The sequence below is a fragment of the Mandrillus leucophaeus genome, unplaced genomic scaffold, assembly GCF_000951045.1.
Source record: "Mandrillus leucophaeus isolate KB7577 unplaced genomic scaffold, Mleu.le_1.0 Scaffold1287, whole genome shotgun sequence".
Lineage (NCBI taxonomy): Eukaryota > Metazoa > Chordata > Mammalia > Primates > Cercopithecidae > Mandrillus > Mandrillus leucophaeus.
Window position 1 is genome coordinate 255,835 of NW_012101240.1, and position 10,241 is coordinate 266,075.

The window sequence follows — 10,241 nt, forward strand, 5'->3', positions numbered from 1 at the left end:
ACCGTGACGTTGCAGGGTACCTGCGCGCGGCCACGGGGGACTGACGCCAGGTTCCCCAGCCGCCCGGTTCCCCAGCTGCCCACAATGACTTTATTTTCTTCCCCAATTTCCCACCCCCACCCACCTAATTCGATGAAGGCTGCCAACGGGGAGTGGCGGAAAGCCTGTAAGCCTACAAGCCTGTCTGAGACTCGCAGGAAGGAGGAGCCGACCGGGAATAACCTTCCATACATTTTTTTCTTTGTCTGGATCTGGCCCTCGATACTCACCATGAAGCCAAACACAGAGACGCAGATTTCCAGGGATATTTAGGAGTGTGTGACGTTCCAGAGGTTTTTCTGAGGGAAAGTGCATATGAAATCCTTGACCGGCCCTGGTGGCTACGGAAGAATCTTCCGATGGAATGACTCCAGCGCCCAGCGGGAGAAGGCAGTGATTGGCATTTGGGTGGGGGCAGTCGATGCGTTCACTCCACTGTCTGCTGAGGAGTTAAGGCGAACCCACAAGTTAGGCCCTAGAGGCAAAAAGGAAAACCTGAAGACTGAGGACAAAGTGGACGAGGGCAGAGGTGGGCTTCAGTAAGTGCCCGGCGGCGCTTTAGTTTGTGTGCATGGCAAGTAACACGCGAAACGACACTCTCTGGAAGCCCTGGAGACCCGCACCCAACTCCACCAGATAGCAGAGGGGTAAGAGAGGATGTGCAAGCCACGACAGATCCTAAAATCCCTGGATCACGACGCCGCAGAGCACCTTTGCAGAGGGTGCTGGCCTTTGCTCTAACTACACTGAGGTTCCCGCGGCGTTCCGGAGGCAGACTCCACAGGATGAGGTGGTGGAATGGAGTGAAAGCAATTTTAACGGTTAACTGTAACGTTTTCTTTCATACACACACACACACACACACACACACACACATGCTAGGATGCGGAAATCGCCTTGTGACTTGCTGCTTTTTGATTTTGTGATATTTTGTACTTTTTAGTTGTTCAGCAACTGTCTTATTTAATGGGGAGATTTTAAGTAACATTATAACTGGTGGCTCTCAGTTAAAATGTGAGGAAGAACTACAGCTCTTAAATGTAGCAATGGCGCTGTAGCAAACTCAGTGCAAATGCCTAGATTGCTTTCTTCTTAACCTATTTATTTCTTTGTTAAATGTTTCTGATTGTTTCCTTTATAGAGTGTCTCAGGGTGCAGAGGTCAGACTAAGAAATATCCCAAATGTCTTTTAGAAGATAGATGCACGTATGCAGTAAATTGTCTTGGCATATTTCCCAAAAGATTGCTGAAAAAATAGATTGACTATAAAAACTTGAAAATATGTGATGGCTCATGGGATGTCCTACTATCTCCTGAACAATCTAAAGGTGCACTGCTTTGGGATTTAATTTCCAGGGTTGCTTTATCATTATATCACCGGAACTGATACTTCACTGCTTTCATAAAGAATTAACAGAGATTGAACTCCAAGAGGTGGGTAATTTGGTTTAAAAATATATGTTCATGGATTTACCACTAACTCCTGAGAAATGTTAAAGGTTCACAGGGGTTCCCTTCTCTCAACATTTGTAATAATTGCTCAGAAGCAATACCAGCAATTCATAAAAACTGCTTACATATGCCATAGAAAATTAAACACAAAATTTATACATGTATTATGCATCTAAATGCTCATTCCACTAGATACACATTTAAAAGATAAAAAAGGAACAGAAAAAAGTAATTTGAGAGTGGAGACTTATAAGAAGGAGTACATCTAAGTTGAATACACAAATCTTTACTTCTCTACCAATTCCTATTCCCAAAGTGAACATATTACTGGGGAAAGTTAGTTGAGAATCAGATCTTATATTATTGGGGAAAGGATATATTTATTGACACATAATCTGTACCAGGTATGCATTAAAATATATTTGTTCATTTAATACATAAACCTGAGAGGTATTGTTTCCCAGATGAGGACAATGAGGCAAAGAAATATCAAATAACTTGCCAAAGATCACAAGATATTCATTCCATGGGTGCACAAAGTAAGTGCATCTAGTTCCAAAGCTGATTATGGTTGTCTTGCTTTTCTTCCCGTTGCACCAGCTTGTCCTCCAAAATCAATGATACACATGAACTTAAAAAAAAAAAAAAAAAAAAGCAGAAATACACAGTGATCTCCCTTGTAAGTTCCTAAGGAGGCTTTTCTTTCTCTAACTTCTAGTGAATATAAACAGCTTGTTTGAAAACTATTTTAAAATGTCAACAATATGGAGAATACCCCCCCAAAAAAACACCTATAAGAACCCAAATGTTTGGAACAAAGATTATGGAACCTCCATTTCCAAACTGAAGCACAGAGACAGAAAATATATTTCTAGTTATCACTTAAGCACTCAATCATTAGAGGTTACAAGAATAATATTTTTAAAGTGACAGTATTTTACAATTACTAGAAAACATTCTATGTAAAGGAAGTCAGTTGATAATTTAAAATCTCCCGTTTGATTTATAAAATCCCTTAATTTGACCTCTATATCTTAAATTCCAAGACGTTTAAATTTGTTAGTTGCATTATACTGGGTCATGAAAAATTATCCCTTGAAATAGATATGAAACATGTTACTTCATTTCTAGTTTAAATAACTTGTGGAATCTTTCCTAATGACAACCTGATATTAAGGGAAACTAAAGAAAATGCTATTGTGGATCCCACAGTACTATATTACACTGCTTTTTGGTTTTGTTAGGTTTTTTTCTTGGGGGGGGGCGGGTACAAACCTAAAACATTATTGGGTATCAATTACCACATGGTTGTATTGAAATAGTAACTCATCGATGCCATGTAAAAATTAATTCCATATTCGAAGCCACCTGGCAGACAGGTTTAGCTGTTTCATCAGCAGCCTAATATATACTGTTAAATTTGTTAAGGATTTCACTTTGAAGGATACATGCAAAAACATATAGTTACTGTTTTCATGAGTCCTGCTTCTGGCTCCATTGTGGAATTACAGAAAATTAAATATACCTGTTAAGTTTGTATCTAAGTCTAAGACATTACCAAGGTTTATACAAATTCTACTGACATTTATTCCAAGAAGATCTGGAAAGTGAAATAAATTTATAAATTTAATAACATTCATTTGGCTTCATTTTTGTCTTTTTCACCTAAGTGGATTAATTTTTTAAAGGGTATTTTGCTATTAAATCAAAATTATGTAAAATTTCCTGTGCCTTAAATGGTTAAAATTAGTAATTTCATAACTAAGGAATGAAACAGTTTCAAGAGGAGAGCTCAAGACTGATAAAACCCCAAATGCCTCTAGGAAAATCTATACTTAGGAATACTTTCATATTTCATTTCCCTAGTATGGCAAACACAATATTGTGTCCAGGGCCAAATAATTTATCGTATGAAGCTAGGTAACTGACCTTCAGCAAATATATGCAAAAACTAATTTCATTTACACTTACATTGAGATTGCCTTCCCTTTTTTGAAAATATTAAAAACACACTGTGTGCATTGATATGTGATAAGTCAGTAGGGTTCTTTTTTTCTTTTTGCTGACTCTATAATTACTCCCTCAATTATTTTAAACAGTGAAAAATATACTCATTTTCTTTTTATGCTTTACCAGAGATGGATTTTTTTAATCATAGGGCATAATTTTTACAATGTTCAATACATTGCCACTCTATCAAAAGTGGAGCAAGTAGAACTAATGATATGCAAAACTTAGAGACGTTATCTGAAGAAGCACTCATGTGAATTCCCTTCTGCGGCAAATGTGAAAGCCAGTATCTTCTAAAGTACAGTGAAGTCTGCCCTCATGTTTTATGTCAGCAACTAATCATAACCAAATTCTGACACGTTTACTAGATTTTCAGTATTAACAGAAACTGTTTAGTTATTTGATGAAAACTTGGAAAATAATGCTTAGGTTGGTGTAATTCACGGTGTTCAACTACTAAGCTACAAATAGATACCTAGATACACAATCACATATATATGAAAATAAGACAATTTTAATTTTAGAAATTACTTAAAGGAGCAACAGTTGAGCCTCAACACTTTCAGTATCTTCCTATTCTACTCATAACGACAGGAAAGGAAGAGGGAATGAAGAAAAGTGAAACTAGGACTTGACTGGAAGATAGAAGACCTAGATTCCCACATTGGTTCCTTAACTAATTCAATATATGAGTGCTAACTCATGTAACATCTCTACTACTATCCTTCATACCTGAAAAGTTTCTATAAAACTTTTCTCAATTTCAGCTATCCACATGAAATTACTCCTTTCTTGCCTCTTAAATTCCCTACTCAGGAGATTTTAATGTCATTCCTTTTATAAGGAAAAAAATACTTCATTTTACAGAAACACAGTAACTTTCAAACATAGGCCCTATTAATTACATAATAAAAGAAAATTTGAACTAATACTAGTGCCACTAATTAATAATATGTAACTGGCACGGAGTGTACATTAAGCACATTAATTGTAAATTAATGTGTGGGTCAAAAAGCACCAAGTCTGACTTACTAATTTGCAGTGTGAACTAAATGTAAAACAAAGAGTTTGCTGGAAAAAGAACTAAGAACAATGTATTAAGATGACACGCTGACTACCTCACAGCTATTCACATTACACTAGAAGTTTACAAAGGACCCCAAACACCTACTAATCCACTTCCCACTCAGAAGCCCCTGGCATTAGACTTCCAGTAGGTATAAGGAGTCAGCTCTGGCACAGAAAATATTTTACAACAGAGTTCCACTCAAAACTTTAAGACCAATTATAGTAAATAAACCATGTCTTATTTTTTATATTTGGCCTCCTCCCCAAATGCATAATCTATCTATCATCTCATTATCAGTGCTCTGTATTATGATGTTGTTGGGGCTACTTCCTCTAAACCCTGTCTTATGTGACCTCTGGGTCTCCATTCCGTTTTAAACAAATTCCCATCTGCCTTCTATCTGTGCACAAATTCTTCTATCCCCTTAGCTAAAAACTTTTAGTCTTGGCTAAAAACTGGGTCTTCCTGATAATTCCATTCCACTTCTTTCTGCACCAGATAGTAGGTACTGAGCTATGGATAACAGAGTAGGAGTCAGGACCAAGAATGAGTTTCTGGTATTTAGGTAGCTCTCAATGTAATCCCAAACCAAATATGTAAGGATAATCCATTGTTCTTCAGTTTTCTCTCCTCTCTTAGTATAAATAAGATACTTGCATTTTTTCTTTCATTAAGCTGCAAGTACTGTTATTATTTGTTATTATATATTTTAGAATATAGTTATAAGCAATAATACATAAACATAAAAGAAGAAACAGTTTATTCTGTTCACAAACCCACAGACAAGTCAGCAGATTTTTGTCAACACAGAGTTTTCTTCTGGAGGGTGACTGTTGGAAAGATGTATATGGCATGGCTCCTCATTCCATCTGAGTTCTGAGTTTCTAAGCTCTATCACTTTTCCTAGGGCACAGAGGTACCCTTTCGCCATTCTCGGAATCTGCCCAAATGCCACCTATGATATTTTCTGAAAAACATTTGATCATCCTCCATTACTTGCTAATCTCTGGACTGCCTTTGATATTTAGATTTATCACAATAAGCCTATTCCAAAATTAGGAGTTTCTAATATGTTTAAATACCACCATAAACAGAAAGATTTAAGGTCGTCCCCTTTCTAGGGAAGCATAACACTTTATTACACATTTGCTCCAAGTGTTTCTTATGTCTGTAAGAATGGTGTTTGCCTCAGTAGTCATTTGAGGGCAACAAGTTTAAAACCCCTTCCATTTGAGAAAATTATTTCTCAACCCTGGCTCCATGTCAGAATCACCCGTGGGGATGTTTTAACATTTAGACTTGCTGATCAGCTCCAGGTGTACAAAATTAGAATTTCTAGGTTTGAGCCCCAACATTCCTGTGGTTGTTATTTAATAATTCTTGCTTTATGGTAAACTTTCAAACAGTCCAGAAAGCAAAAAGTGGTAAGCAAAAATCTGAAACTTTCCCACTCTTATTCTTACTACCCAAAGGTAACCACTATTACAAATATTTAATTATCCTTCCAGAAATATAAGTACATATAATTGCAAACATCTCTCCCCCAGCACGTGTATTTGGAAAACATGAATGGGATCATACTATTCTGTCATTTGCTTTCTTTAATTAGCAATAGATCTTTGACAACTCCTGTTGTCAGTGCATATAGATGTACTTCATTATTTTTTATGGTTGCACGGTTTTGTATTTTATGAATGAGCCCTAACAAAAAAATAAATAAATAAATAAACAGTCTCCTCACAAGCATGTCAATTGTTTTTCTCTTTCTTGCACTTTGTTTGCTAATACACACAGCTATAAAGAAACATTTCTGCATACTTATACAAGTTGTCTGTAGCAATTTATATAGGAGTGAAATTGCTTTAGCTGAAGTTACACATCTAAATGTGTCTGTGGGTGTAAAATCTATCCATATATACATATGTATCCATACATAAAATACATATATACATAAGTATGTATATATGTGTACGTGTGTGTACATCTTCCCATACTTACAGATATGTGTGTACGTATGTGTATATAAACATATGTATTATATATGTTTCATACATGAGTTATAGGAATAGAATTGCTGAGTCGAAGGGTGTATATAAGTATATAGATATATATATAAACATATACATATGAACTATATATTATATAGTATGTATGTGTGTATATATTGCCATACATTATTTGTGTGTCTTTACATACTTAAAATAGTGGAATAGCTGAGTCAGAGGGTACAAATATGCACATACAGTTTTGATAGATATTGTAATGCTGCCTTTCAAAACAATTATGCCAAATTGTAATAGTAAGAGTGATTGTTTCCTGACAACTTTGTCAAAGTAGTCTTTTTTCTTTTTGCCACACTTGTGGTTATATGTCATTGTTTCTGTTTACATTTGTTTATTAATGAGTAAGATTATCTTTTCATTTTTTTTACCATTTGCACATATTCTACTATAAACTATTATATCCTTTGTCCTTTTTAATTCAATTGTTGTTTTACTGGATTATGTATTTACTTATAGAGTCTAGTAATTAGTCTTTTAACGTATATGAGCAAATAATTGTTTTTTAATCTTGCTTATGGCATCTGTTTTCTTATGACTTTGGGATTTTGACTTTGAGCATGTGCAATGTTAGGAAAGTTTCTCATGAAATTTGGATAATCAAGAGTTACCTAAGGGATAAAGCTAGTGTCCTAGGACATTAAGTTGCGGGAGGAGGAGAACAAGACAAGGGATATTCACTAATATTTTTCTCTCCTATCTCCACCTATGGAATGAATTCACTGATCTAAAACAGCAAATTGTTTACCCCTGTAAAAAAAACTCAATTAACTCAGGTTATTAGGCCAATGGAAGAGAACCCCAAAAAGTTCCAATATTCAGTGATTCTGTCTGTGTAACTGACCCACAGATAACTTACTCCCTATCGACCCTGGCCTTTGGGACAACAAAAAGGGCACAAGGCTTGTAGCTCAAAGGCCTGCCTGATGATTCCAGCCCTGGCTCTTGCTGGCTGTGAAGTGTTCAAGATTTGAGCCTTTCTAGGCCTCATTCTTTTCACCTGTAAAACAGGAGTAATAATCCCAATTTTGAAAGGCCACTGTGAGGATAAAATAAGTAATATAAGTGAAAGTGCATGCTCGGTTCTTCATTATTAATTTTTTGAAGAGCACATAGCCAAAACTCACTCCAAATTCCAAAAGGATTTGGAATACCACATACCCATTGTTATGCTAGAGAGTCATCGTCATCATTGTATTTTGCTGAGACTAATATTAAACTTAAAATTCCCCTGCATACTGCAACTGAAAGAGAACAGTTATTGGGCAGCAGCAGTGGCGGAAACTAAGATGGAATTTCAATGTTCAAATTTTAACATTTACATTTGTTGAACAGAGAGCTTACTATGTAATTATCCTCTTATTCAGATGGCATTCCTCTGAAATAAGCAATTACCCTTATCTCTAGGTCTAGTTCCTGTGGAGAGAAAATGATTATACTTTGAGCTATATGGGTCCAATAAATAAAAACAGATCCCTCAATTTAAATTTGATCCTCAGAAAACTGAGGGTCAGAGAACCCCTCAGGCATGATGGAATAATATGATGGTTAATTTGGTACGTCAACTTGGCTAGGCTGTGGTACGCAGTGTTTTAGTCAAACACCAGTCTAAATATTGCTGTGGAGGTATTTTTTAGATGTGATTAACATTTAAGTCACTGGACTTTAAAAAGCAGATTATTCTCAATAATATGGGTGGTCCTCATCCAAGCAGTTGAAGAGCTTAAGAGAAATGACTGAGGTCCCTCAAGGAAGAAGAAATTCTGCCTCCAGATTGCCTTTGGATTCAAGACTTGCAACATCAACTCTCCCCTGTGTCTCCAATTTGTCAACCCCCACCATCTTCTGAGATAATTCCTTAAAATAAGTATTTTCTCTCTCTCTCCCTTTCTCCCCCCCCAACATATGTGTGTAGACATATAATGTATGTATACATAAAATTGTATACACACACAGAGTCATGTGCTAGATAACGATGCTTCAGTCAACCACAGTCACATATTGATGGTGTCCCATAAGATTATAATGGAGGTGAAAAATTCCTACCCCCTAGTGATGTCATAGCTGTCCTAAAGTTGTAGCACAACATACTACCTTTTCTGTGTTTAGGTATGTTTAGATATAAAACTATATTCTGTTACAATTATCTACAGTATTCAGTATAGTAACATGTTGTACAGGTTTGTAGCCTAGGAGCAATAGACCATACCATATAACCTAGATGTATAATAGACTATACCATCCAGGTTTGCATATGATGTTTGCACAACAATGAAATCGCCTAAACATACATGTCTGAGAATGTATCTCTGTTGTTAAGCAACCCCATGACTGTGTGTATATATATATACATATGTGTGGCACGCACACACACACGATTGGTTCTGTTTCTCTGGAGAACTGACTGATATAGATAGCGACTTCAAAAGATGTTTAATAAGTTGCCTTTTCTCCTTCCCCCACCATGCTTCATTGCAACAACTAGTTACATTGTCTAGGCCCAAGAAACTCTTCACCGCCCCCACTCCATTCCTCCAGTATCTTTAAATGACACTATGCTGGCATCCGACATGCTTTTTCTTCCAGGATGAACTAACCCTTTCTAAAGCGCCCTTTCTCTGTAGGACACAAAATCTAATGCCCTCCTACAGAGGCAGAGGCCGGGTGAAGGTGGTAGGAGGAAGGGAATGCTGGGGGCGTGGCATAGGTGCACAGGAAGACACATAGAAGGATCTGGTTCCCATGGAGCTGACATTCTACACAACAAAAAAGTAAACAAAGGAAAAAATCACGGTGGTATGAGGGTGCCTGGAAAGGGAAGCATTTCTGAGGAGGGGCTACTTCAGAAGAGACCTGAAGGAAAAAGAGCTAGATTTGTAAAGAGGGAGAAAGAGCAGTCATGCTAGACAGACAGGTGGCATGTGGCCCCAGCACAAAGCACGGTGTGGGTAAATTCTAAGTGAACTCTACCTACCGGTGAGGTGCATTTGTAAATATCTAGATAGATATTTAGAGTGGCCACGTAAGAGTGATCACTAAATCTCACTTTATCCAAACGGCCCCGTTTTGTCTTGGGTTTGGACAGAGGTCCGGCAGCAAAGTCAAGCGATGGGGCGGGGGATGGGGAAAGAGAAGTCCGCCTTTCCTCTAGGCTACTGCACCGCCTTAAGTGGGTGGCTCCGCCAGTGCAGGCCTCACTTTCCTCCCCTGTAAGGTTGGGGGGCTTGACTTCTGATCTGTAAGGCCCTGTCGGCTCACGCTGTGGTTCCACTTCTTCAACTAGGCCACTAGGCCCAAGCGCATGAACAGGAAGCCACTGAGAAGCTGGCCACATTTCCAGGTTCCGGGAGCTGGGCCTAGTCCCATATCCTCTGGCACACACCCAGCCACTCAGGCCGCGAGTTTAGGACAGATCCAAGCAGACCGCAGACTCCGGGTCGGGGCACCCGGTCAGCGCGCCGGCCTGAAGGCGGCGTCCTGGGCTCGACTTCCCGCGCGCGGAGAGCAGAAAATGATTATACTTTGAGCTATATGGGTCCAATAAATAAAAACAGATCCCTCAATTTAAATTTGATCCTCAGAAAACTGAGGGTCAGAGAACCCCTCAGGCA

The 10,241-nt window shown here is 37.9% G+C and overlaps 1 protein-coding gene across 1 annotated transcript in view; it reads left to right on the forward strand.

Moving 5' to 3' along the window:
- Positions 1–10,241, forward strand: part of CDKN2B (cyclin-dependent kinase inhibitor 2B (p15, inhibits CDK4)) — a 45,916-nt gene that overhangs the window by 3,539 nt on the left and 32,136 nt on the right. The window lies entirely within an intron of this gene.